Source organism: Chelonoidis abingdonii, chromosome 25, assembly GCF_003597395.2.
Source record: "Chelonoidis abingdonii isolate Lonesome George chromosome 25, CheloAbing_2.0, whole genome shotgun sequence".
Taxonomy (NCBI): Eukaryota; Metazoa; Chordata; order Testudines; family Testudinidae; genus Chelonoidis; species Chelonoidis abingdonii.
In genome coordinates this window covers 4,111,674-4,138,257 of record NC_133793.1, presented here as the reverse complement: position 1 = coordinate 4,138,257, position 26,584 = coordinate 4,111,674, and the positions used below count along the sequence as shown (strand labels likewise).

The following is a 26,584-nucleotide window of genomic DNA, read 5'->3' as shown; positions in this document are numbered from 1 at the left end:
CGGTGAAATGATGGGTGCTGAAAAGGGAACCCCAACTAAGGCAGGGCTGTGAGCCCAGCCCAAAGTCGTGCTCACATGCAGAGCAGGCGCAGGATGGACATCCCATTTCACACAGAAAAGATATATTAGAATTGGAAAAGGTGCCGAGAAAGGCAACCAGAACGATATGGGGGATAGAATAGCTTCCATATGAGGAGAGATTAAAAAGAGATGACTGAGTGGGATATGAGAGAGGTCTATAAAATCAGGAATGGTGTGGAGAGAAAGAGTTATTTACCTCTTCCTGTAACATAAGAACCAGGCATCACCCAATGAAATTAACAGGCAGCAGGTTTAAAACAAACAAAAGGAAATATTTCTTCACACAACGCACAGTCAACCTGTGGAACTCCTTGCCAGGTGATGTTGTGGAGGCCAAAAGTCTAACTGGGTTCAAAGAAGAATTAGGTACATTTACAGAGGATCGGTCTAGTCAGAGACACAACCCTGGGTGTCCCTAAGCCTCTAACTGCTAGAAGCTGGGACGGGACAACAGCGAGATAGATCACTCGATAAATTGTCCAATTCTGTTTATTCCCACTGAAGCAGTGGAAGACAGGACCCTGGGCTAGATGGAGTAGGTCTGACCAAGTATGGCAGTTCTTCTAATCTAAAGGATTTTGAGATTTCAAAATCTGACTTCACTCCCAATCAGAGCAAACCCCAAACTTTTCAAAAGGTCTCCACAAAATAATTTTATTTTTTTTTAAATGTGTTTTGGATCAATTGAAACATTTCATTGTGATTTTGATTTTGGTCAGTGTTCCACTATCATACATACTAGAACACAGAAAAAAAACGATAAAAATGAAAAGTCATTTCAAAATGAAAAATCTAAAGGTTTCATTCCAACATGTCAAAACAGGACATTTCAACATTGTCGGAACATTCTCCACCCCTCAGTTTTCCTCCTAGATGAAATTTTAAACCTAAATGTTTTGATTTAATCCCAACTGCACCGGCTGGTGGAAAATGGATCTGCATTTTTCCAACCAGCTCTACTTACGTGGCTTATAATGTGCTGAAATAAGGAGTCAGAGGGGAGAGAGACGGCCCACTGTGATATGAAATCTCAATCCATCCTCATTCTACCTGCGGATCTTCAATCAAGCCGTCCAAATGGCACTTCTGCTGTGTTCTAGTGGAGGTTACAGAGGTATTTATAGAAGCTACCTTGAAACCTCAGGAACCTATCAGTCCATTTATCAAAGCGCCTGCAGTTCCCCATTCAAGGCAGGCAAACAATAAGAAGAAAGAAATTGAGCAAAGAAAGTTAAACTGTACCCAGGGCATTTTATTCAACACGAGGCTCCAGCCAAACAGCCTGACTCCTCTAACAGGCTGTCTCGTGGGCTTTGAGCCATGAACTGAACAGTCTCCCGGGCATTGAAGCTGGCATTTCTCTCACATGGCTTTTCTTATTAAGATTTCCTTATACACTGGTGAGGGACTGGCATGAGTCGGCACTGGCTGGGGCGATGCGACATGCTAACCTGACTCTAAGCTGTTACCCCAGCATTGCGTCCAGTTCTCAGACACGCCCACGGCTGCAGGGAACAGCTGGCCCATACCACACCCAGTGGTTACCAGTGAGAACGCTGCTTTTTTCAGTCTCTCGGAAGAGTCCTAATAGCAATCTAGGCAGCCTACAGCGATGTTGCTTTAAGCAGGGATGTTTCCATCTCTCCCACGCTAGGCAGGGGTGGATCAGACCAGTACTTGTATGGGAGACCCTCATGGTGTTAGAGGGCATGATGATGAGTCACTAGGGGGCGCTGTACCCTCTTGAATCCATATTGATTTAATGCCCCCTGCTAAAAATAATACTCCATCCATTCAGCCCCAACCACTGCACTCCTACAGTGGCACTACTGGACGATGTAGTGGTGCTTTGGGTAACTTTCATTAGGTTTGGGTTTTGGCTGAAATGTAAAACCAAGCTCTTGACCCCATGTTGCTATTAAGGATCCCAGGGCACTTTTCCCAACAGCAGAAGTTGTTGACCCCAATGTCCTGGCCAAACTGAATCATTATAGCCTACCTCCTGCCCTTCTCCTTGCAGTTCCAAGTGGGTTTGGGATCTTTCTTCACTTCCTGTCCTAAACTGATGAGTAATGTTGCAGAATGCTGTTAAACAGCTGCCACGTTCCATCCTAGAGGCAGCTGCATTTCCATGGGGTGGAAGGCAGGACCCGTAGGAATACCTTGTAAAGGGTTTGGGATGAAAGGTGTTGTGTGTATGTATTCTTATACCCTGCCTCTCAACCAGAAGGATCCCAAAGCACTTTTTCAAATCACAAGTTGTTGAATAGAACACAGCATCTGCTTAATAATAATACTAACCAGCTTTCATACAGCAATTTTCATCAGTGGATCTCAAAGCACTTGATCCCCAAAGTATCATGATCTCCATTTTACAGATGAGGAAACTGAGACATGGGGGGAGGGAGAGTAATTTATGCAAGGTGACCCAGCAGGCCAGTGGCAGAGACAGGGATAGAACTCAGGTCTGATTGCGAAGGCAGTGCTCTAGCCACTAGACAATACTACCTCCCTATAGTACACAGGAATTTAGGCATGTGCAATTTCTTGAGAGGCAGCATGGGCTGGAGGGTTGGAAATCAACAGCCCTCTTCCCCTCCCCCCCATTCTAATGCTGGACTTGGGCAAGACTCACCACCTCTCTGCCTCAGTTTCCCCATCTTAAGAACAGTAATGCTCCTCCACAGGAGGTAATGGAGGTCTAGTGCTTTGAACGTATACAGTGCTCTATATGCTACGTGTCATTAGGAGCAGAGGTGGAGAATACAAGTGGAATTTAAGGAAGCAGAATGCAATTACCCCCATTGGAATCTGGGCCGGGCATAAGATTAAAGATCCCATGCAATGATAGGGTTAACTTAATGACCACAAGCAGGGACAACTTGCTCTTGCGTCCCATTCCCCAACTATACCAAACCAGGGCTCTGTGCTCAAACGGATCCCACTGATCCAGCAGTGCTTGGAGGGCTCCCATCTAAATACCAACCCAGCCTGAAATGACTCAGCCAGTAGTTACTGTGACGAACTGGGACTGTTCTTAATGTTTGCTCTGAATACTGTGTTGGTGCCTCAGTGTCCCCTAGGCAGTTCTTACGCATCCAGGTGGTGGGATAAGGGGGTGTGATTGCTACAGAGGAAGGGGCCAGTGCCCCTAAATGCCGGGCACTCTGTCTCCTAGCCAAAACGGATGGCCTGGGCCCCTCCCCTGCAAAGGTGCCAGCTGAAGGTGTTTGTTGGAGACAAAGGCGTCAGCTGACCTCCTGGCCCGGGAAAGGAGCTGAGCAGAGAGGAGGGGCGGGAGGGGGTGGTTAGTCTGGAGCTGCCTGGGGACAAGGAGTGAAGTGCAGACCTAGGGGTCTGGCTCACTGCCCCCCAGAATGGACCCGGCCGAGGGGTCTGGTTCGCTGTATCTACAAGCTCTGTTTTAGACCCTGTTCCTGTCATCGAATAAACCTCTGTTTTGCTGGCTGAGAGTCACGTCTGACTGCAAAGTGGGGGTGCAGAACCCTGTGGCTTCCCCAGGACCCCACCTGGGTGGGCTCGCTGTGGGAAGCACACGGAGGGGCAGAGGATGCTGAATGCTCCAAGGAGAGACCCAGGAGGTGAAGACGTGTGAGCTTCTTGCCCTGAACAAGTCTGCTCCAAGGGAGAGGAGGCTCCCCAAAGTCCTGACTGGCTTTGTGGGGAGTAGTTCCAGAGCATCGCCCGGGGACTCCGTGACAGTTACTCAACCAGATCAGAAGGGAAGCACGGTGCAAGACGGAGGAGTGGGGCTAGGGACCACCAGCAAAGTAGAAGGGGAGGCAGAAATTTCCCAAAGCAGCAAAACTGTGAAGAAATATGGTCTTATGAATCAGTCAGTGAACTGGGTTTCAGCCCTTAGCTCGGCTACAGGCTCCTTGGACAAGTCACTTCATCTCTCTGCACTCATGAGTCTTGGGAATTTCACCCAAGAGCTGATGGGGTACGGGAGGGGTATTCTTCATCCTGAAATATTTCCCAGTAGCAACTGAGGGAGGGGAACTGGCTCAGTAAAACTTGCCAACCTCATTGCTTCTTTTCTCCCCTTCACCCTTTTTTAATGATTAGTTCTAGCAGCTCATGAAAAAATAAAAGCGCCATCTCCAGAGACACAAGAAACAAGGTCACCTTATTCCCCTAGCAGATTGTTCAGGGCTTGGTTCACGTGGGAGCCTATAGAACACAAATCATTGTTTAATTATTAATAAACATTAAACCACCCCTATTAAAGGGGAAGCTAAGCCACCTGGCAACACAGCTTCCCGGCAGACAGACAGACACCAGCCTCCCCTGGAATGGGGCTGGACAGCTGGACTGCAGTGGCAATAGCTTATGAATACGCCGCTCAACAGCTCAGAGTGCCTGGTGCCAACATAGAGCATGAGTCGGACAAATCAATTCAGATGCCACAAGAACATTTTTTTTTTTTACAATGGCTTTTGAAAGCTGCCGGAAGTGTCTCGACTCAGCTGTTCTGCGTGGCTATAAAAGTCAAATGCAAAGTGCCCCATACCCAGGTCTGCTGATGGTCTTCAGTGCTGACCTACAACCCCACCTGTTATTCCAGTCCAGAGCTCCCCCTACACAGCTCTGCCAATGCCCCTCAAGCCTCACCCACTTTACCCCTGGACTCCCACACGCTCTCTGCCAATGCCCCTTCACCCTGATCTGCAACTTCTCTTGCTATTCCAGCCTCCCCATACAGCTCTGCCAACACCCTTCAATCCTGCAAAGTCCCACTCTCTATCAGCTCAGTCTGCTCCCTGCCCTAACAGCAGCTAACCAGAGGCTGAAGGCTCCCGGGAGCAAGCAGGACAGGCCCAGTCTGACCACTACACCCGCTCACTCATTTGACTTGTTAATATGAAGAGCTTCTGAGTGAGATTTTAAAAGCCATTAATTTCAAAGGGGACCAGCTCCGCCTATGAGTCTAGTTGCTGAGTGGAGGCAAGAGGTCTCGGGGCATCCAAGGTTGAAACACGGACTCTGGGACCATCACCAGCTCAGCTGGCTCGGAGTCCAGACATTCACGCTTCTGAAAGGGGACTCAAAATTAGAGAGGGTTCCGAAAAGAGCTAAGAGAAACCCTGCCTCCCTGCGAGAGACGTGAGATGCGCCATCTCTTTAGTGTGTGCAAGACAAGAGCTAACAGGTGACTTGATCACAGTCTACAAGTTCCTAGATCGCTGATAGCAGCTGGCTCTTTAATTTGGCAGTCAAAGGCAGAATGAGACCCAGTGGCCAAAAGCAGAAGCCAGAGAAATCCAGCCTAGAAGTAAGACCAAGGGCTAATTAGCCATTGGACCAACTTCCCGAGAGATGTGGCGGAGCCTCCGTCACTTGAAGTCTTTAAATCCAGCAATATGCCGTTGCTCCACCAACACTGCAGACTTGATGCAGGAATTACTGGGTGAGGTTCTGTGGCTTGGGTCAGACAGGAGGTCAGCCTACATGCTCATAATGATTCCTTCGGACTTGAAAATCTATACCTCTATAAATGGAGCTGCAGTGAGATAGCAGAGGGAAGACACTTAAAACAGCTGACAAGGAAAATGCAGAGAGGGGCATTTAAAAGCTAAGTAGCAATGTTGGCGGAATGAGGCGAACCCAGAATATCTCCCACCCCCTCACCACTTTGGGTCCAGGTTCTCCCCTTGAAGGTGTTGAGAGAGAGAGCAGCTCTGCATTGGAGTGTGTGAGATTCATGTGGTCTTCCATCATGTGGCAACAGCCTGCATCCCAGACATTGTGAAAACCCACGATGGGGTCTGCATGAGGGATTGCGTGTGTATTTTTTACCTCATTAGAACCTGTCAGAGGGCTGGCTTTGTTATGACTATAAATGAGGAAATTACTTATTCTCCAGTATAGCTTGGCTAATTATCAGGCATCATTAGCGCTCTTGTTAGCATATTTAGCGAGGGCGCCTAGGGCAACCTGTCTTCAAATCATGTTAGGAAAGGTAGACTGTACTTGAGACAAAGGTAATTGCAAAAGAGGTGGTTTTTCCTAGAAAGAGTAGGGGAGGATTGGAAGCCAGTGTCTTCCCTTGTTAGCTCAGCTGCAGCCACCTTCCTCAGCCGTTCAGATCCCGTTGGCAGTAACTTATGGTGGGAGTTGAGTCTGATGCAGAACAAGGGCGTAACATGAAGGGAGGAGCCCGCTCATGTTGCAGTTGTTTACAGAGATTCAGAGCCAAGCAGCGCTTGACACTAAGGGTGGGCAAATGGAATAAGAAAACTAATTCCTGATCTTCAGGCAAAATTCAGGAGGAGGGATCCTCAGCTGATGCAAATCGTCCCAGCTCCATGGCCACCACAGCTATTTACACCCGCTGAGGGTCTGGCCCAACATGAGGTGCATCGGCAGAGCTGGCTGTGGGCAGCCCACGACTGGGTTTGCAGGGAGGGCTGCAGATCAGGAGTGAGGTGCATGGACAGAGCTGTGGGCCCACATGCCCCGGCTATGCCAAGCTCTAGCCAAAGCCACATCGCTCACTTTCCCAAGTGCTGAATTTTCTCTTTGAACGACTCCCCAGTTCACACGACTTCTCAGGCCAGGGATTCACTACAGGGACTCAGCTCTGCCTTTGGCCTCTGGGAGAAACTGCCACTTGCCATGAGGGGGCCTGGCAGAACAACGGGAGGGCTGCGGGTGCGATGCCAGGAGAGGGACGCTCGTGGCTCAAAACTGCCCTGAGATCTCTCCGACTCCTGGCAACTAGGAGGTCTCTTGATGACAGGGGGTGACGGGACAGGATCACAAGCAGCACAGGAGGCGGTTTCATTCTCAGCCTGCGAACATGGCTCCTCTAATAAGCTTTTCCACTCGCTTTTCCTCCATCCTCTAGGCTGGATCATTCAGTCCCGCTTCCCTCCCTCCCAATCCGACTCCTGCTCTAATGAGGCTCCCTAATTGCTCCATCTGAAGCTTCCTAGCTGCCGCCTGTTAAAAGAAAAGGCAGCTGTCCTCCCAGGGAGATGTCACACGGCAGGCCTCCTCGCACACCCACTCCCGAGTCACCCCACGGAGGTCGCCAGGGGTTCTGAGAGGAGGATCGGGCCCGGAGGACTCCCACAGACGTGAGCGTGGTGTAAAGCGAGAGGAGAATCAGGCCCATCCTCTTGCCTTAATGAATCCTAGTTCTTTATTTATTAAAACAGCGTCTGCTTCCAACACCCCCGACCCGGCGTCAGTGAGCAGCGAGGGTGCACTGTACTGCAGGGAAGGAGCATGCCATTGAAAGCAGACACTACGCAGCAAGGTTTTGAGCCGTGTGCTGTCCCAGTTGCCCTGCCTGGCTACGATTACAGGAGAGGCTCTGGCTCCATGCAGAGGCAGACTGGAGCCCAGGGCCCAGAACCGCCCCCAGATCTGACGGGGAGCTCAGATCTGCACTCAGCTGCAGCAGCTCCCAGCAATGGCAGAAGCTGGCTTCTCAGGGACACAGGAGTTACTCCATTAGCTCAGCCAGCAGGGAGGTAGTGTGATTAGGGCTCTGGAAAGCTGGGCTCTGCCAATGACCTGCTGGGTGATCTGGGTCCTCTGGGCCTATTTAGATTGTAAGTAGTTCAGGGCAGGGTTTGTCTCCCATCAGGCTTCTGTACAGCACCTGGCACTCCGAAGAGCCCCACTAACTAGCATGATTTGCATGTAGCTCTGGCTAATTCCCTAGACTCCTAAGACATTTGTGTCTTGATTCAAGGCTCAGCTCCATCTCCAATTCAAAGCAAAAAACCCAGAGGAGATTCCATAGTGTGGCCATGGGCTGGGGTCTCTGACTTCTTAACAGCACCGGCAATTATAGGTGGCCACTAGGGGCAGTGAAATCTCATGCTCCAGGACATAGGCTGATCCCTGCAAGGGTCAGGAAGGAACCTTCCACAGAACAGAGGACTGTGCCCTCCTCTCGGGCATCAGCCAAAGGCAGGATGAGGGACCAGTAGTCCTGCTGGCTATGGCATATGAGTATCATAGCCCAGGGGACTCCAGTGTCTCTGAAGCCAGGCTAAAAACCAGTGGGGAAAAAGACAGATGAAAATCCAAGCTCTCCCATCTGGAGAGCAGTAGTGAGGGTGGAGGGGCAGGAGGGTGCCTCGGCTAGGCAGGGGAGGGCACTGGGTCTTAATTAGGATCAGCTGAGCCGAGCGGCTAGCCGACAGGACATCACAGGATGGATTTCACTGCTGCTGCAATGAGACCCTCAGAGGGGACGTCTCCAGTGGGGGTTGAACCTCCCAGCCCGCCCCCCCTGGACTGCCCCTCCCCGCTGAAGTGCAGACACACCCAGAGAATTAACGGCTCCTGCCTGGATGGGGCTCAGAGGGGCTCCCGGATGCAACCCCTCCAAACCAGCTCCCAGATGGGGACTCTGCTCCAAGCACCTGAGCCCTTTCCCCAGCAGCACTACCTTCAGAGCTGCGCGTTGAACAGCCCACTCAGCAGAAACATGAGCCGCACCATCCAAAGGCCACCAGGGTTTCCCGACTGCCCCAGTCTGGCCTCCTCCACCTTGGGTTGCAGGGCCGGGCTTTCAGATGGGCTCTGGAGATGGAACCAGGGCTGGGCCTGTTCTGTAAACAGGAAGAAGGCTCCAATCGCTGGGGCTGTCCTCTAGGACCACTCACGTCCCTTCCATATGGATCGATGCCACTTTCCAGTGTCCGGGGAGGAGGAGCACTGAAGCAGCCCAGCCTAGTGATTAGAGCAGGAAACTGGAAGCCAGGATACCTGCGTTCTTCTAGTCCTTTCTCTGTGCGAGGAAAGTCATGGACTCACTCCAGTTTAGTGGCTTGTAGAATGAGGATAATATCAATCGGCCACTCAGGCGCCTTTCCCGAGTACTGAACTGAGGTGGGAAATGTTGGAGTTTAAAGGGTCCGTCAGCAGGGGAGACTCCTGTTGTCAAGGTTTATCACAGAACATGAGGTTTCCATTAAAGCAAACTGCTGCCGTCTGGTGGAGGGAATCACAACTGTTCCCGCGTGCATCATAAGCCCTGTACTGCTGACAACTAATGAAGATACTCTGTGAGCTCAAGTAGTCAGGGCCTGTCCTTTTGGAGCAGAGTAGATAGCCAGTGTGTGCAGCACAGGGGCAGTGGTTAGGTCTTTGGGGCAGTGATCAACTTGGGGGTGAAAATCTGATTAAGACAGGAGGGGGAACTCTCATGGAGGAGAAGAGCTGGTGGGGTGGGGGATCCTCCAAGCCAGTGCAAGGAAGGAGAGTTCCTCTGTGCTTTTAGCAAAGGCATGGTTATTCTGTTCCATGTTTGTACAGAGCCTAGCACAGCGGGGCCCTGCTCCACAGCCAGGTCTTATTGCAATCCGGATAATGACTGAGAATAGGAAGCTGGGCTCCCATCATATACACTGAAGAATCAGGCCACAGATTTATTGCGATCTCCTGCAGTGCTCTGGCTGAGCTGGGGGTATGGGGCAGTAGGTAGTCAAGGCTGCGGGGGAGCAGAAGTACAATCTTCTAGTGCTAAAGGAACCGAGCAAATCGCTTTAAATATCGCTAACATGTTGGTAAGAATGAGTCAAAATAGCAGAGGAGCCAGTTATTATGCACCGCGCGGGCTTTTGTCCCAGGGAATTAGTTGAATTAAACAAAGCAAGGCCCAGCCTTTGCGAGGCAGCTCTGTAATTTTCTCATAACGAGCTGCCAGTGGCAGGGGAAAGGAGCCCTGAGCAAGAACATTCGCCCAGCCTGTAATGAATCCAGGCAGCTGGCGGGCAGGGAGAAGCAGCCGGCACCTTTACCCTCATGCAGAGGGAGAGGGAACAGCAAGGGCCACTGGGGTCCCCCCACCCCAACTCTGCCACAGTTGGACGGGGTCATGGGGTTCGGCTGCCCTGGTGGACAGAATCCCTGCCCATGGGGCAGAATCCCTTTTTAACCCCCTCCCCACTGCCTGCATCTCCGAGGGAGTGCAGAAAAGGCAGCTGTGGCTGGTGCACTCAGTGGTCAGCAGGGACGTGAGAGTATTTGAGTGTGAGCTGATTGTTTCAGAACTGGCCACGATGTCAGGGCTACCTTACTGTGCCCTTCTCAGGCTGGAGCCTTGCTGCGGATGGAGCAAGGGACAAAGCTGTAGCCAGCACGGTCTGATGCCAGCAGAGGCGGGTGTGCCAGGGTGACACTCAGTGAGTTTTGGCTTGGATACAAAGTTTGATCCAACCCCAGTTTTCAGAGGCCCTGCTCAGGAACAGTAACAGACCCCAGAGAACAGGCCTGCAGGAGAATCTGGAGCGGAGCCACGCCAGAGTGAAGCTGAAGAATCAGCCCCCTGCGCTGCACCTTCCTGGGGTGGGGGGGGAGATATGGGTCATTTCAAGAACTAGTGCTCTCAGCAGAGCCCGACTCTGCTCATGGGAAGTCACTGAGAACACGCAGGCACTGGTAAGGTGAGGATCAGGTTCCCGCCCCGGCAGTGGAGCCACTGCCTTCAATGATAATCTTTCCTGCCCCCAGTGCCCAGCCAGGCATGTCAAGCCCAGTCCTGCCTCTCAACACTCACCACCACGTTCATCCCTCCCAGGCATGGGCGCCATACGGAGCCAGCCACTGGTGGGGATGGGGAGCAGCCGTATTCAGACAGGAGAGCAAGGAATGAGAATCCCAGCTCCAAGGCAAGACTGGCCCTGAGCTGAGTGCCCTGGAGAGCTGCTTCCAAATCTGCCAGGGGCGTGGGTATGTCTCACTGCGCTTCTCTGGGACAGAGGAGCAGCCTGGATGGATGATGTGAGACTGCCTGGGAGATCCATGCGGGCAGAGCTAAAAAAAAGAAGTGAGGAGGGGACCCCAGTGACACAACCAGCCCTCCTGGGCTAGTAACTGGAGCTTGGGTACTTCACCTGAGTCCTAGAAAGGTAGGGCTGGAAGGAACCTCCAGAGACTGGGATCAGCCTTGCAAACTGAGGTGCTTTTCTGAACTCCTTCACCTGTGCAATGCAGGCCTAGAAACCCCACGAGGTCAGCTCATCACAGACACCTGCTTATTCTGCACATGGCATTTCCAGAGTAGCACTGCCCATAACCCAGGAGGGTGTAGGTTCTAATCCCGGCTCTAGAGCTAGCCCCCTTTTTGGGTAGATCACTTACCTACTGTAGTTTTGTGATGTCTAAAAGAGGGGGACCCCTGGTTTCTTGCCCCCACCACAAGGGCTGTTATGAGGCTTGGCTATCGAGTGCTAACCAGATTTATTCCAGAGGCAAGGGGAAGAAATGAGGAAACTAAACAAGATTTTCTGAAGCTCGAAAGGTTAAATTTCAAGGTTGGGTTGGAGAAAGGTCCCGGCCAATTGCTTCACCCTCTGGAATCCAGGAACATTGTCAGTGCCTGCTGCTTCTACTAGCTGCCTGTGGTTCACCGAGCAGACTAGGTCTCTTCTCACCTATGCCTTACGCTGCGCTGACTCACCCTGGCTAAGTGCTGCTGAGATGCTCTATCAGCATTTTCTGATGCTCTGAACAGGGCCCCGCTCAGGTCACCATCTGAGAGCCTGCTTGAGAGGCAGCATCTGCGTTTGTTTCCCCGTGCCATGCCAGGGGGAACTAGGTGTGAGCACAACCCCAGTGGTCAGGTCCTGTAGCCTTGTCCTCCAATTCATCATGGAGCAGATCTAGGTTAGCTCACTTGAAAGGTTTTGAAGAGGTAACAAGAAGGACCCAAATTGCTGAGTAAACTGGGCACAAGCAACCAATATGCATTTTACGGCAGCTGAATGTAAATGTACGTGCCTAGGGACACAGAATGTAGGCCCGATCTACAGGATGGGGGACTCTATCCTGGGAAGCAATGACTCTAAAAGGACATGGGGGTCATGGCATATAATCAGCTGAAGATGAGTTGCCAGTGGCCGAATGGGCTAACACGATTCTGGGATGCATAAACAGGGGAATACTGAGTAGGAGTTGGGAGATTATTTTACCTCTGTATCTCAACGGTGGCCGGAATCCTGTGTCCAGTTCTGGTGCCCACCACTCAGGAAGGATGTTGATAAACTGGAGACGGTTCAGAAAAGAGCCAGGAGAATGACTGGAGGATGAGAAACCCTGCCTGACAGTAATCGACTCAAGGAGCTCAATCTATTTAACAGAAAGATACGGCTCAGGGGTGAGTTGATCACAGATTATAAGTAGCTACCACAGGGAACAACAATTTGACAATTGTCTGCTAGCCTGAAGGGCCCAAGGTCTAATGAGCCAATGGCTGGAAGTTGAAGCTCTACAAATTCAGAGCGGAAATACGGTGCAGTGAGGGTAAATAGCCATTGCAACAGCTCTCCAGGGACTGGAGTGGGCCCTGGGCCCTCCCTCACTGGCACCTTTTAACTCAAGGTTGGAAGTTTTTCTAAAAGAAATTCTCTGGTTCAAGCAGGAATCAGTTCAGAGCAGGTCTTGGGCCTGTACTATATAGATCAGACTGGATGACCACAATGATCCTTCTTGCCTTAGAATCCACGAATCCAGAGGGGTAGAAGAAGAGCAAAGATGACGCCTTTGCCGACAGCATCCAGGAAAATGCAGTGGGTTTCGGGCAAATTACCACCCGGTTCAGTCCACCTGAAAGGGAATCGAGCAGAAGTGAGGAAAATTGGCCCCAGGAGGAGTATGGGGTGAAAGGTTGCTGGGTTAGACCTGCTTAATGCTCATTTCTCTAGGCGTTACAGGAGGATATAAACGTCTGGCCTTTGTCGGAGACAGGCGAGTGGATTAGAAGAAGCAATGGGCTGGGTTGGTCAAGAGATTCTAACCTTCCTAGCTGAGGAAAAGGTCCAAACCTAAGGAGAACAGATGGGGATGTGAGAAACCAGAGGCTGCAGAGGGCTAGTACAAAGATTCCAAATGGCGTGGGAATGACATGGAAAGAAGAAGTGGGGACGAGGCTGAAATTCAGTCCTCAGTAAATGGTTCCAGCCCACAGACTGGACATGGGTGTTACTAAAGCAGGATCTTGGCTTGTCAGCTGTTGATAAGAATGGAATTTGTTACTGCAACAACAAAGAAGAAAAAGGAAAAAAAAATACGTCTTAGTATTGTGCCATTTACCACCAGGGTAATTACCACCACTGGGAACCTGACGCCCACACAATTATGTGCTAGGATAAACTGGAAGTGCGTAATTACCATTACAAATAACTCACTTCTTGCCTTTATTGCATCTTACGCCAGGAGAAGCTCCCATTAGCAACTCCCCTACCACAAAGTTAGTTGCGTACTTTTGCTTCTGCTGCATCTTTTCCCCATCGGAGCGGATAAGGCAGAATGCAAACTGAGACTCGTAACCATAGGGCACTGGGACGTGGACAGGCAAATATATGGCCCATATGCCAAGCGCGGACAACTTTAATTTCCCTGGGGGGCCACAGACCTTATGCAGGGGGGGATTCTGTTCTTCACAAATGACTTGGCTAGATTGTTCTGTCTAGCGATGTGCGCTGAGATAGCGACCGCCTCGTGTGCAATGGGACGTCTACCAGGAGACGCAAAGCAATGAAGCAACAGAACAGATTTCAAGTGGCTAATGGGCTTAGAATCAAGGCTCATGGAAAAATCTGGTTAACTTGTTTTCCTCCACTGCTTTTCATTTACACTACATCTCTCCAGGACCAGAAGAGGCAGACACTGGGGCAGAGCTCCAGACTCCTTTGAGGGTGGGGTTCTGGTCCACACAGAACTATCAGAACCGCCAAGAGAAAAATCAAATTTCCAGCCCAGATTCACACTCGGGAAAGTTTGGTACATGGCTCAATTCCCTTCCTGGTTACAGCTGGGATCAGGGTTTGGGCTAGGGGTCAGATACGCAGCCAATCTTCCAATCTCATCGGTTTGTCTCAGCAGTGCCCAGTTGACACGCTCCTGCTTCCCCATAAAGTCTATGTGGGTTGGAGATAAAAGCAGCAGTGGCACCAGCTCCAGGGAACAGCGCAAAAGGATGCACAGCTCTGCACGACTGTAACATGTTGGCAAACCGTGTTCCATGTCTCACTAACAGTGGCTGTTCCATTGGAGGGTAACAACCAACTACTGCTACCAGTTAATGAAATTACTGCTTTAACTCAAGAGTAGGAGGTTCAATTGCACCTTCTTACCCTTATTACACAGGCAGCCAGGGGCTGCGAAGCCAATGCAACACGCAGCAAGGCCCAGCCTCCAAAGAATCATACAAGGCTTTTTTGCATGTTCTGTTAATACTGTTTGCAGGAAGTGTAGAGTGGTCAGTTGGGTGAGTAATGGGGACAAGCTGCTGCTGCTAGGAAGATCTTCCAGGGCGTTTCCAGAGAAGTTCACCTGCAGAAGCTTCCCATAGATGTATTGCCCTTTTGAGTGGGAGGGCTGGAGAAGCAGTTGCTCTGGGAGTAGAGGGGGGCACTGACTAACTCCAGTGGCTCTGCAGAACACACTTCAGAGACAAGCAGAGCAGGATTATTTCCCCCCATTTCTACAGATGGGAGAAACAGAGAAGCAGGGGGCAGCGTGACTGGCCCAACGACAGACACCAAGTCAGTGGCAGAGCTGGCAAAAGAATCCAGGAGTCCTGGCTCCCCGTTTCCTGCTCTAACCCACTAGACCCCAGTCCATCCCTTTGAACAGGTCTTCTGAGCACTGGATTCCAGTCGTGGATGCAATGGTCCTGGGAGGGTTCCCTTGGCACCTGAGCTGGGGTCAGCATTTGTAGCTCTACCCCCACTTCTGTGCAGTCCTCAGTCCCTCAGTTGGACTGGACAAGACCAGTTGGCAGGTCTTGTAAATGACAGCAGTCTCCCAGACTGCCCTGATTTATGCCCCTCCGGACCTGGAGCTGCTCAGCAGCTGCACTGCACAAAGACAACTTCCTGGGCTGTCTCTCGAGAGCTGCAGCGCAGCTGCTGGCCCGGGGCTCCTCGCTGCATTGTCTGTGCACTGGTGGCAGCAGACACCTGCCCGGCAGTCTCTCCAATGAGGTGGCTGCTAATTCAGTGCAGGCAGCAAAACACGCAGTCGCGGCTATGGCCAAGCTGCTGCAGAGGCAGGTTTACTGCAGTCGGTCTGTCCAAGTTGCTGAGGGAATTCAGCCCCTCTGTTTGGAGACAGGACAGGTGCAAACTTCTCCACAAAGCCTCTGCAATGGGGCTCAGCCCTGGCCAGCTCTGTTCTCACAGCCCATTCAATCCTTGGCCCTAGCTAGTGACGGGCCCAGGGATGGTTTTGTGGTGCAGGTTCCCAAAGAGGAGCGGGCTCCCCCACAAGCAGACAGCCATCATGGGCTCAATTTCAAACCCGACCCCCGCTTATTTTATCTGAATTAGTTTATGAGGCCTTGAATTGCCACACGGCTGCAAGTCGCCTTTAATTAAAGTGTTTAAGCACAGCCTAGCCAGGACGCCTGGGTTCTGTTTTCAGCTGGGGCAGGAGGTTGGTCCAGAAATGAGAGCACAGTGCTAGGAGTCGAGGCTCCTGGATGTTTTCCCAGCTTCGACACAGTCTGTGTGACCCAGAAACTCAGAGACTAGGCCAAGCTGACCCTAAGCCTCCCCAACCTGTGTGGCTGGCATTTCATCATTACAGGCCCCCATCCTAGAGAGGGGCACCGCAGGGCTGGCTCCTCCTATCTTCCAGGGAAGGTTTCCACAGGGCCCTAACCCTACCCTCAATTCTCCGTCACCCCTTCGCTCCCAGCTGTCCTCTCCACACACAGGGGACACAGTCCTGCACTGCTATCTCAGACTGAGCAGCCAAATCAACAGGGAGCTCAGTGGAGGATTTATGACCCAGGCTTTAAGTAGCTGAGTGAATCAACAAGGAAGCTCTAAGAGAACTTGAGAATTTGCTGCTGGGAGACGGCGCTGGGAAGGCATGCTGGGTTCGGTTCCTGGCTCTGCCACTGTCTCCCTGGGCAAGTCACATCCCTGCTCAATGCCTCCATTTCGCCAGGTCGAGGCGAGGAGAAACAAGTGCCAGGAAAACTGGGCTCAGAGCCTGCTGTGGCCCTGCCCAGGGCTTTCCCTCACCAGTGGCAGCACAAGATTCTTCTCATCCCCACCCACCCATCTTCAGCAAACGCCCAGTAAACACTTCCACTTCATCCCCGGCCCGTGAAGCTCCATTCCTCCCCCGGCACACCCGTCCTCTCCTGCCCCCAAGGAACCAATACAACCATGAGACACCAGCAGGGCTCGGTGAGGCAAGAGAAAAAAGTGTCAAACTCCATTAGAGACTCGCCTTGGGGTGGGGATTTGTCCTCTGCAGAGTCTGGAGGCCCCTGGATTGAAAGGCAAGCAAGCAAGGAGGCCTCGGAGTCACCGTCAGCCAACCACCAAGCCCAGCGCTCGTTGGCAGAATTAGGATAATCGGAGGGGAAGCTTGAGATACACAATGGCTGAAAGGAGCTATGAGGGGAGGGAGGGAGCTGGCAGGAGGAGACCACTAGGCAGTGGGCAGGGAGAGCAAGGGGGGATGATGGCGGGAGGGGACAGACTGCAAGGGGCCATGTTCATTGTGGGCATGGGGAGATTGCACTGCCATCTTCTTTCCCTTGGCCTCCTGTCTCGATTGCTCCGTAAGCTGGAAAGGCCCCGGGTCCCTTCCTCAGAGCCTCCAGCAATGGCCAGTGGTGGAGGCGAGCAAAAAGCTGGCCCATCCGTAGGAACGTGGCAGCATCTGTGGCCTTTTGACCAGGTCTGTGGGGACTTTTTACCATTGCAGCCCGGGTCCCCCTAGACCTTCCCACCCCAGCACCAAAGCCAGAGGCCAGATTTTCCAAAGCACCCACGTTTCTTTTCCAGTCAGTCTCCAACCTTGCCGGTTTCCTGCCAAAGTCTCCTTGGCCGCAGAGGCCGAGGGCTGAGTTCACTGCGGCTGAGGGCAGGGTAATGACACCTGGCTCTTACATAGCGCTTTTCATCAGGAGCTCCCAGAGTGTAACACCCGGGAGTTGAGGGGATTGCCTGCACCTTCTGCACCCGCACCTCTGCTGCACCTTGGGCGTCGCTGCACTAACCCCCTACCTATAGGCCAACACTGCATAAAATCACCGCTCAGGGGCCTGATGGGAGCCCTGTAAACCCAGATGACACCACTCAGGTTCTGACCCCACTAAAGGTCCCAAATCAGCATTAACAAGAGTTGAATGTCCACCCCAAGTCCTGGACCGACTCCCACTCAGCTAATCAGCAACTTCCTCCTCCGTTCCCTAGGAATAGGGTACCCTCTTTCACTCCCCATCCTAACCCACCAGGAGACGCTTCGTTGTTACAAGTTACGCAGGAAGCCAGTGGTGCTGAACATCTGCCAAGTTCCACCCCAGAGACAGCTGCATTTCAGTGATAGGGAAAGAGCCCTTATACTAACACCTGACCTACCTCAGAGGGTAGTGAGGCTAATGCTGGCAAAGTGCAGAGCCCTTGGGTGCCAGATGAGATCAGCAAGTAAAGAGGATCAATACAACAAGTGCTTTTACTGATTTATGCCACATCTGTGTTCTCATTTGCCTTTCCATTCCCTCCCCACCCCAGCCCTTATCAGCAAAACCCCCTGCTGGTGATCTCCACTTACGCACATGCCCGCGCACAGGACCGGCACCAGAGTTTCTCGTGCCCTAGGCGCACAGCCATTTCGCCGCCCCCCACGTTGATCCCGCGGCTCTGGTGGAGCTGCCGCAGGCATGCCTGCGGGAGGTCCACCGGAGAAGCGGGAGCAGCCGACCTCTGCAGGCATGACTGCGGCAGCTCCACCGGAGCCGCAGACCAACAGACCCTCTGCACACATGCCTGCAGCAGGTCAACCGGAGCCGCCTGCCGCCCCCCCCCCGGCAAAATGCCGCCCCCTCAATAATCCTGGCGCCCTAGGCGATTGCCTAGGCTGCCTAAATGGTAGCGCCGGCCCTGCCCACGCAGCCCCTAAAACGTCTCCTGCTGTCTGTTCTCAGCCATGCTTTGGCACTTCTCTCCAAGAGCATTTCTGACGTCAGGACTCACTACCGCACTTGGCTCACCACACTAACCACTTCTCAGCCCTGATGTTTGGCCGGATTGTTTTCAATGAGCTCGTCCGAACCGTCTGCTACAGCCCCCTCTCCAGCAGGCAGGCCCTGGAGTGGGCCCGAGGAGAAGTGTTGCAGAGAAGGAAAACGGTTCCTGTCTCACTTTCCCCCCAGCTCTTAGACTGCTCGTAGCTTCATGGTCCCAGGCATCTCGGTCACACGCTTCCAGGGAGATTCCTCCCTCGGGTGACAAGGTGCCACTGTTCTGGAGGGACGGTGGGCACAGACAGCATGAGAAGTGCAGGGAATGGAGTGGGGGCACTTTCCTTGGGAAGGGCTTGTCACAGAAGCCAAAGCAACCTGAATTCTGAGCACATAAAGACAGGGACAAGCTCACGTGTGCCGACACACAGGAGAGGAAGGGAAAAGCCACCCTTCCTCCCCGGCAGGCAAGCAACACAGAGTTAGCTGGCCGGGGCTGACAACTGGGCTTGGAAGCTAGGCAGGCATCCTCATGGGGAGGGAGGGACAGACTTCCAGGGACAAGGCCACAGAGCTTCCTGCTGAGTTTGCTGGGGGAGAGAACTGCCCCTGTGCTGAGCTTGCAGGGGGTGACAAGCTATTTTGAAGCCTGGGGGGGGGTTCACAAAAGCCCCTCTGCCCCAGCTGTCTGAATCCAAGTCGTACGGAGCCCTACCCAAAAGGACAAACAGTGGGAAGCCCCTATAGAGCCTCATGGGGTTTTTCTATATTTATGCAGCCTATTGGAGGCACTGGTGCTGGGGCCTAGCAGAGCATGACAGGCAGAGGTTTCCTTCCATGGACATGTGCCATCATTCCCCTCCCCCTCTTCGGGATCCCACCACCTCACCCTGCAGGCACGTACAGCCCCCGAATGCCAACGCAGAGCTTGCAGGGACTTTACATACCCCAAACTGCAAATTAGCCCCTCAGTCGCTGGGCCATAGGCATCTTTCTCTTCAGCGCTAACCTGAGCTGCCCTCCGCCTCCCATGGCCGCAGCCCTGCCTCTCTCCCGCTCAGTAATCGCACTGCGCCAGGCTGACCTGCCAATTAACAGTGACCCGAAACCTTAGCAGAACTGCCTTCTTTCCAGCAGCCCTTAGAAGCCTGGCTTTCCTTCTTGGTCCCCTAATGAGCCCGGCTTCCCGGAGGATCTGTCCTTGGTGCTGAACATAGCACAACACTCCAGCACCCCACAGACATTATCTGTGAGGCCATCTGCTCAGGTCCCCCGTCCCCTTTAATAGCCCCGCAGAGCTAGAAGGCAGCATGGCCTCCTTGTCTGCAGGCCCAGCCAGGCACCAGAAACTTCTGGGTTCCAGCCCTGGGTCGACCACCTGGACAAGTCACTGTGCCCCAACTTCCTCACTTGCAAGACGTGGGTAATATGGCTGACTTAGCTCGAAGGGCCTGTTATGAAGAGTAGCCAGTTTTTAGGAGGTGCTCCGTGATTCGAAAGACTAAGTATTAGTGTGAAAAATTTCAACATTTGGAGCCGCATCCTAAGCTGGTGGAAATCCGCCCCGTTCCATTGACTTCCCTGGGGCGACACCGATTGACACTAACAGAGGATGAGGCCTGGGGGATTATTTTTTAACACGTTATAATTTAACGGCCGATGCTGTTTGCTGCTGTGGCTCTTTTCCCCCTAACACTTCTGTAATGTATAAACAAGTTGAAGTTTATTGGACAGATCCATTTCTGCCCATTACAGAAGGAACAATCCGTTGCAGCTGGATAGAAAATTAATTTCAGAATCAGTCATCTCTGCTTACCATAGTAACAAAAGCGAGCTTTCACAGCCCTGTGCCCTGAAGAGACAATACACAGCTATGGGAGACCATGCCAGAGTCCATTCTGTCTTGCAAACGTCAAAGGAGTTCTCATTGTGGGATCTTTATGGCTGGTGATGAAAGAGACAGAACAAGCTCACAGCTTCAATTCCCAACACTTAATGCTATAGCAGCAGCAGGCAGAAAAATGGTCTTTTCACTCATGAACTGAGCAAATTTGATCTACAATCATCAGAAGAAAATAAATATGGAATTCCACCAGGTCATTTTGACTGCACTTTTAATCTATTTACCCTTTTTTTATAATGAGTCATAAGTGAAAAGAATTATTGGAAGCAAATATTTTAATTATTACCAGTTACAGTGGGATTTTATTAGATGATATATTAGTAAAATTTACTCAGTCTAAAAAAACCTGAGTTTAGTAAAGAATCACCTAATTTAGTAGATAATTTTATATAGTGTAATTATTTTCTTAAAACTTGAATTAGCTGAAAGCAGGTCATGGATATTTCATTAATCCTTTCGCACAGGAAAGCGATCGTGTAATGAGTTAGAAATTTGTCAGTCCTGTAAGTAATTACTTTACAAACAAACGTGTAAAATGCTGCACCAATGTATTACTGTGGAGGAGGGGAAATTCCAAGAGAAGCAAAGGGCCGGATTCAAAGCCCACTGAAGTCTATGGAAAGAGCCCCAGTGGGGCTAGTGGGCTGTGGATCAGGCTCTCATGTTGGGGATTTCCTTGCAGTGGAAGGAAAGGGCCAGAATCCCCCCCTTCCCCAGCTATTCCTGCAAATCGCTGATATGGCGAATAATTTCGTCAGAGTCGGACGTTTGAATAAGGCATGTGCCACTCAACCTCCAAGCACAGGGCTGGGAGGCAGGTGTCATAAACAGATAGCTAAGGGTTAATGTCTGGTTACCCCTTTGCAGGTGAAATAAACACCTGACCAGAGGACCAATCAGGAAACAAGATTTTTCAAATCTCAAGGGAGGGAACTCCTGGGTGTGTGTCTTTCTCTCTCTGTTGCTCTCGGCTCTGAGAGTGAACTGTCTCTCTCCAAGCTTGCTAATCTTCTCTTTCCAAGTGTAAGTACAAAGGTAAAAGACAATTAGGGGTTTATATTGTTTTTGTATTACTTGTGTGTAGTTGCTGAATGTTTTAAATTGTATTCTTTTTGGATAAGGCTGTTTATTCATTTTTCTTTAAGCAATACTCTGTATATGTCACCTGATACAGAGACCAGTTTATGTCTTTTCTTCTTTATATAAAGCTTCTTTTTTAAACTTATGTGGAGTTCTTTTCTTAGTTGAGTCAGAGGATAGGAATCTCTTGCCAGCGGTTACGTCTCTCTCAGGGAAGACTGGGAGGGGAAATCTCTTTTGTGTCAAGTTGCAAAAGCTTCACCCCTTTGCAGGGACTCTCGACTGAGGTGAAACGAGAACGGATCTCTCTGTTTTGCATTCTCAAGGGAATTAAATAGCCCAGTGATCGTCCAGGGCCTCCGGGCGGGGAAGCCTGGGGAGGGAAAATAAAGAGGAGACAAGGGAGGGGGCTATTTTCCTTGTTTAGACTCAGGGCATCTGGTTTGGGTCCCCCAGCGGATAGGTTTGGGAGAGACCAGAGATGCGCCCAACACTGGAATCTGGTTGGTGGCAGCGCTATCAGATCTAAGCTGGTAATTAAGCTTGGAGGTTTCATGCTAGCATCTTATTTTCTGAACTCTAAGGTTCAGATCTGAGTAGGAAAGCTATGATAGTAGGTGCCAGGGTTCCTCTGCCACCTCGGGTCACTCGCTGCCCTTCAGTTTAACCTCACGGCCCCTTCAGCTCTCCCTCATTCCACCCCTCTGGAAAGACAGGCATCTTTGGGCAGGACTAACTTCCAAGGGGGAACAATGTTCTGTTCATTCAGGGTCAGAGATCCCTGTGAACGGCATCACTGACATTATATGACACACACACGGGTTGATTTTGTTTACATGCTGAGCGAGTGATTCACTTCACAGTCCCATTTCACTCTGGCTGGGAGAACGGCCAGCAGCTGCCTGGGCCCTTTGGCCAATCAAGGCCCAGCCCCGGTTTGCATGCGAGTCCCTTGGCTTCTTCCATTTCTCCTGACTGCAGAAACCCTAAGGAGACCGGGGGTGGGGGGGAGAAGTGGCAGATTTTCTCTCTTTTAAGGCCAAGTTTTTAGAGCAGGGAAATACATGTTGCACCGACAAAATGAGAGCAGCACAACCTGGCTCTAGACACGCCCAGGATGTGATGGTCACTTTCTCAACACAGAGTAGGTTTAATATCTAGCCCCCCATTAGTGTAGTAACTGAGCATCTCACAACCTTTAATGGGTTTATCCTCCTCACCCCTGTGGGAGATGAAAGTTCTATTACCCTCATCTTATAGGGGTGGTACCAAGCCCCCGAGAGCTTAAGTGACTTGCCCAAGGTCGCACAGAAAGCCTCTGGCAGAACAAGGCATTGAACACAGGTCTCCCAAGTACCAATCGAGGTCCCCCAACCACTGGGCCATCCTTCCTCTCCATTGCCCAGGGATTTGGGAGGGAAGATTTGCCTCAGAGGTGCTCTCAGTTTAAGAGAGGTCTGAGAAGGGGAAGAACAAAAGAGACTTCAGAACTGCAAAGCACTCAGGGTCGGGGGCCTTGGGGATGAACTAGGAGTTCCAACCACAGGTGGAGGAATGCCCATGCAACCTCCTCTGCACATGAAAATGCACGAGTGCCCCGTTGCACAATCATGCACCCCACGCCGCACAAGGGTGTGCAACTAACCCCTCTCTGTACACTTAAGTGACCGTTTTGCACACTCAGATCTGCAGCTGGGTGCATCTTGGAGAGCAAGTGTCACACACACAGTCCACGGCTATTAAATGCTCCCATGTAAACCCCCACCGAGCGTCTTCTGCATTCACTGGCTCCTCCAGGGTGGGTGAGCCAGGGGGGTGCACAATTGGCTCTGCTGCCCAGCCCCCAGCTTGGGGAACATGGCCCGTGGCAAGCGGAGCCTCCCGCTGACACACACGATGATGCAGGGACTGGCACCGTGGTGTTCAGTTGCAGCTCCTCTGATAGATGAACATTTTCTAGATCATTGAAGATTATTTGTGCGCTTACTGCACTGCAAGGAAATGATCCTAAACCTTGTTTCTCCTCAGATGAATGGAGCCCTTTAACATGGGTGAAGGAAGCCGTCCAAGGACACCGCAAGAGATCCAGGGGCTGCATCTCGCTCCTGTGTGAGAACACAGCGAAGGCTGGCCTAGCCTCAGAAGACCTTGAAATGCCAGTTCCCCTGAGATGAGAGAGAAGGGTCACCATGATCCCTGAAGACAAGGGGGGCTCTGTAGGGCCCCAGCTCTGAGAGGCCTTAGGGCTACACAAGGGGCACTTACAATGGAGAAGGTGAAAAAAACTGAGCACAAAAAGGGGAGGGGGGAGAAGTAGAAGTTCAAGGCCATGGGGGTTTTTCCCTTGTTTGCAAATTCAGGACAGTCTATGAACTGATTTTCCACTGTGGCTGATGGTATTTGGATTGCTATGCTGCCTTCCATCTGGAGCTCCCAAAGCTTTAACAGCCCCCATGCCGCACTCCAGGGGACTGGAGGATCATCCCTATGCGACAGATGGGGAAACTGAGGCACAGAGAGACTTGACTTGTGCACCATCAGCAGCGTATGAGAGCTAGAACAAGCACCCAGGTCTCCCTATCTCCTACTCTAACCCCTAGACCACAGTGCCAGAAAAACCTTACAGAGGAGGACTGCTCCCTAATTCAAGTGCTGCCTCTTTGGAAAGCCCAGCAGTGTGCCTCTGGGTCCCTTCCAGACACCATATTTTAACCTCCATCTCCCATACTGCGAGTCCCCCTGCCCCGCCTCGATGTTAAAACCAGCCCGGGCAGGGGTTAGCTGGTGCCAGTCGCAGGCACAAGGACCACGTCACTTCTAGAGAAGAAGCCTGTGGAAGCGCTGCCTGGCTGCTGGTGTCTGAGCACCAGGAGGCCTGGGCCAGACTCAGCTGTCGCCAGGGTGAGTTATTTGGGAACACTGGGCGCTGAACCATCCTGGCCTCAGGTTCTGGGGGAGGAAAGCCCAACATGCCCTAAAGCCCCTAGGGAAACATGGAGATTAGCCATGCAGTATGGAGCGCCAAGAAGCCAACAGCGAAGGGTGGAGCCGCATTAAGCAATGACTCCCCGTCTCTGCACTGCATCTCCCTGGCCTCCCCATCAGCTCCGCCGAGCATGAAGCAGGAGGGATTCTTGGGTACTTTCATATAAAGCACTTTCCTCTAAATCTCCCTTCAGCAGGATAAAGTGGCCTGAAAATTTGCTTAGCGTTGCTCCATGAAGGTTTTAAACACACACCCACTGTTATCTTATTGCTTGGTACATTGACCTACATAATGGCTCGTTCTTGTTTGCTGATTGTTTTCCCTCCCTGTTTCCCTGACAGATGTTTTGCTGGGGCTGGTATTACTGAATCACATCAAATATCACAGAGGCCCAGAGCCAACTTAGAACCTAGCACTGACAGAACAAGAGACATTTCTATCTCCAAGCCTCTTAGCGAAGCAAACAAGCTGATATCCCACAGGGCTGCAGCCTCTCTGAAGCCAGAGGTGCTGTATCAAAACTCCAAGGCAAAATGACCTGCACAGCTGCGCTGCCTACATCTTTTTTCTGACTGGGCATTTTCGATGAACATCTGGCCCGATTTCCCCCTCACACTGCTACAGATCAGGAATAAAGCTGTTTAAATCAACGGCCAGTGAACCTCCCTCCCTCAGATGGTCCCAACCCCCCCACAAATACTGCAGAAAGCCTCACATCATGCCTAAGAGGTGGGCAATGAATTATCCCCTTTTTAAAGGGGGGAAACTGAGGCACAAGGCCTAAAGTGGCTTATTCACAGTGTCACACAGCAAGACAGTGGCAGAGTCAGGAATAGAACCCAGGAGTCCTAATGCGTAGTTGTACATTTTAGCCACAAGACCTTCTTCTCCTTTCTATAGAAACCCAGCTGGGTTTGAAGACCCCAGCGCCATTCAAGATGTACATATTAACTCCTTCACAGCTGGTACTCTCTGCAGCTCTTGCGGTGGTACATTCCCCAAGCAGGCAGTTTCATCTGAATGGAAATTCCAGTGAAAGAACCAACCTAAACATTCACTTCCCTGCTCTGTGCCTCAGTTTCCCTCATCTGTAAAATGGAGAGGATACCAAACACCTTAAAGGGATGCTGTGAGGTTTAGCTGTTAATGTTTGCACAGGGCTTTGAATGTGTAAAGGGCCAAGTTTTATTAAGGAGGCAGATGGAGCTGTGTAGCAGCAACATGCACATACATGGGTGGGAATGTTCTGAGATCTTATTTTTGTTAAATATTTATAATCTGGTAGCACATATGTAGTAATAACGGATTGAGATGATGTGATTAATGGTCTAGAGGAAGGAGATCAGGAGCTTATGTTCTCCCTGTCTCAAAAGAGCAAGAGGACATTCAATGCAACTAAAGAGGTGGCAAATTCAGAACTGACTGAAGGATAACATATCGTGAGACTGTGGAACTCACTGTCACAGGATGTCATTAAGACCAAGAAATCAGCAAGATTCTGAAAAAAAAAAGATCTAAATTTGACACAGATAAGATCGGAGTTGTGAGAGTTCCTGCCAACAGCCATTTGGAAGGGATATTAACGAATTTGGGACAGGATTATGGGATGGAGTTGCCTGCAGTAGCAGGGGCCTGGACTCTATGATCTAGGTGGTCCCCTCTAGTCCTGTGTCCTACATCCCTATGCCTCACACTCTTGAGTTAAAGCCCATCTCTAAGTAAATGACGCCAGGGTGAGATCTAATATGAGGGCAGATTCTCCCCCATCTGCCAATGCCTGCTCCTTACACCCTCCTCTCAAGAAGTCTTTGCTGAATGGACCCATGGCAACTCCCCTGGGGGCCTCTGAAGTCAATGGCCATTGGCCAAACTCCTCGTGATTTAACCCCAGGCAGCCCCGCTAGGTTTCAAGGGTTAACTCTGATCCAAAGCAGATAAAAATCCAGCGAGAAAGAAAACTGGGGCACACTGAGTTAGCAGGGCGCCAGGATCACTGCAAATGCATTTGATGTAATCAGGAAATCAGAACCAGTTACTATTCACTACACCAAATGGAGAGGGCTTCAGATAGGCCACTGCTCGGGAGCGGGGAAGAAAAACCGCAAGGCAGCTATCAGTAAGGGACAAGGCAAGATTTTAAAAGTCATGAAGGACAAAACATCTACCAAGGAATTGCAAACGCAAGCTAAACAAGTCAGAATTTCAGAGCGAGGCACGGGGGCTGTGCTGGCAAAGGAGCCCTCCAAGTGCATGGGGATGAGAAAGAGCGCGCGAAAGGGCAAGAGAGGCAGACGCTAGACTAGGGAGTGAGCGCGAGGAAATGCTAAAAGGCAGAGGCCGTCGGGGGGGGCAGATTTGCATTAGAGGAGCGAACAAGATCAGGGCCTTATTGCACTAGGTGTTGCAAATACACATGTGTCATAGCTTTCCTACTCAGATCTGAACCTTAGAGTTCAGAAAATGAGATGCTAGCATGAGTCCTCTAAGCTTAATTACCAGCTTAGATCTGATAGCGCTGCCACCAGCCAGGAATTCCAGTGCCTGGCTCACTCTGGTCTCCCCA

The 26,584-nt window shown here is 51.3% G+C and overlaps 1 protein-coding gene across 2 annotated transcripts in view; it reads right to left on the bottom strand.

The window, feature by feature from the left end:
• Window positions 1-26,584, bottom strand: part of DLGAP3 (DLG associated protein 3) — a 135,059-nt gene that overhangs the window by 25,803 nt on the left and 82,672 nt on the right. The gene's annotated exons all lie outside the window — the stretch shown is intronic.